Raw genomic sequence first — 2,724 nt, forward strand, 5'->3', positions numbered from 1 at the left:
GAGAACCGGAGAAATTAAAAAATGAATCTAGCTTTGTCACTAGCTATGGTACACTGGGAAAATCCTTTCACCTCTCCCAGCTCTTGTCTTTGCCTTTTAAAAAGGGACTAGGTACTGATGTACACAGAAGCCCCTGTAGCTCACGGCAGATGCGGTAGTAGGCAAATGAACCAAATTTAGGGCCTTTCTCTTCAGCTTCCCAAGGTCTTTCTTCCCCTGGGCCACGGGGGGGCAGGGAGGTGCAGGCAGTATCCAGCTTTACCCTCAAACGTTATTGCTGTCTTCTGGCCCAGAGTTATCTGGAAGAAACAGTACAGCCGTGGACAAGCACTGCATTTCACCTTTCCTAAGGGCTGGCAAGAGAGAGAGCCTCGCAGTGAATTGCCAGTGACCGCCGACTGGCCCAGTATCCGGCCCATAGTGGGCGCTGAGTATGACACAGTCATGAGGCAAGCCCTGTGATTCCAATCTGTAAGCAGCAAGTACGTTCCATGAGAAGACGGGGGCTTCTGTCTTTTCCTACACCATTCCTAGTGCCTTAAAGACCAGTGCTTGGCATATAAAAGGTACACACTCAAATAGGAACCTGACATCACTGGGGATGTGTGGACAGTGCCGCAGTCTCTTCACCTGCAACCGAACCTAACCGTACCGACCCCTGGGTGGCATAACAGGACCGAGGATGGACGAGCCAGTACTGGTCTCCGGTGTGTGCCTGGAACTCCGACCGATGGGCTCCCACCTTTCTCTTGATCTTTAGCTTTTTGTTCAGATTCCAACATAAATGATTTAAAACTGCTGGGGAAAAATGACTGCCAATCTCTTCTATGTACAAATGGAATTTCTGTTCTTTATACTCTTTGATGTGTTAATACACTCACTTGCATAGAGTTTACGTGCTTTCAGCATTTCAAGTGAGAACTTCCCAAGGCTCATGCAGTTAAATGACAAAGTTAAATTATACAAACATGATGAAACTATGTTTAGAATATGGATGAGCAGGAAAAATCTTGGAAGGGAATTTGGAAAGAGCTGCTGTTAGATAGTAAAATGAAGTTGAACTTTTAAAAATTTTAAACTTGTGAAAGGAAAAAAAAAAATGCCCAAAGCAATGTTTCCATCCTTGTAAAAATTAGGGAATGTTGGATTCTCACTTACTGGAGATCTGAGGCCGTGGGAATTCTACTGGTTGGAGCCATCATCTTGTCATGATGGGAGACGAGACTCCCGGGAGTCTGAGGTTTCGATCCCTGAAATTCTGTTTCCAAAACTGAACTCACCTTTGTCTTTGCCATCCCTCAGGCTTCAGGAACATCTTGGATCACCTCTGACAGCTCCTTTCCCCGGGTCACCTACTGAACCCTGTTCTGTTCCTTCCTGTCACTGCCTTTGCTCAGGCCCCATCACCTGCAATTACAGTCGACCCGTGACACAGGGATTAGGGGTGCTGTCCCTCTTCCGGTTAGAAATCTGCATGTAGCCTGACCCTCTCTAAACTCTTACTCACAGCCTGCTGTTGACAGGAAGTTACTGAACACACGCCATGTATGCTATGTAGATACCCTGTACTGTGTTCCTGCCATACAGCAGCCTAGAGAAAAGAGAATGTCAAGAAAACCCTAAGGAAAAAACTTATCTTCGAGTTGTTCGCGGTCAAGTGTACTGCGTTCCCCGGATGGCTGCCTTCGGGGCATCTGGTCTCCCTTGCTACTCTCAGATCGACCTGGCGGCGCAGCGGCTAGCTCTACAACCCTTATCCTCCTGTTTAAATATTTCCTGTGTTCTTAGTGCTGACAGGACCAAGGCCAAATTCCTCCTCCTGGCATTCAAAGCACGTGACCCAATCTATCCCCCAAACTCACTTCTCCTTCCCTATTATCACACTCCACGCTCCCTGGGCATCTTGCCCCCTGCTTGCCCAAGTCCATGGCTCTGTACACACATTATTTTTTTTTTTTAAAGAAATGCCTTCCACTCACTCCCACATCCCTAGAGGTTCAGCCTTAGTACGGTCTTCTCAAGAGGTCCCTGAACCTAGAGGAAGTTACAACTTCCTCCTCTCTGCCCACTGTTTACCCTATTGACGTTCACCATTTGCAACCAGACCACGAACCCCAGGAGGGGCAAGAAACGTGGACTCTCTCGAAGGTGAGAGAACATTATTTTAAACCAAGGGGCAGCCCCCAGCCCAGCCCTAAGGCAGCAGTCTCTGAAGCGACTTGCTCTCCTCCCAAGCCTTCCACAGCACGTAATGCAGGCGCCCAGCTTCCTCTGCTCCTGGCGCCTCACAACACCCTCTCGGGTGGACCCCACGCTGGAACCACTGTACCCCTAGGCCTTTCTTTACAGCCAGGCCAGGAGTGAAAAGAGGTCATCCAACATCATTTTTCTTCCCGGCTTTCAGTTAATCAAACCCTAAGGTGATGAGGTTTGCTACTTCAGCTTCACGGCAGGAAATGCCCCAGCACCCGGTGATGCTGCGCTCCCCAGCCAATCCGCGTCCCTCTCCTCAGCTTGGCCGTAAGCTTCTTGAGAGGAAGGACTGTAACTTCCCAAGAAATCTGTCTTTATTCTGCTGGGTGAGAAAAATCCTTTAGGAATAACGGCTGGCTCCTACCCACTCGTGGGTGACCACCAGGAATGTGACACTCTGAACTTTTTATGCTAAGAAAAGGAATACCGAGATAGATCAGGAGATGCAACTTGGATTCAAACACCGTGAAA

Source organism: Mustela nivalis (genome assembly GCF_964662115.1).
Source record: "Mustela nivalis genome assembly, chromosome: 10".
Classification (NCBI taxonomy): Eukaryota; Metazoa; Chordata; class Mammalia; order Carnivora; family Mustelidae; genus Mustela; species Mustela nivalis.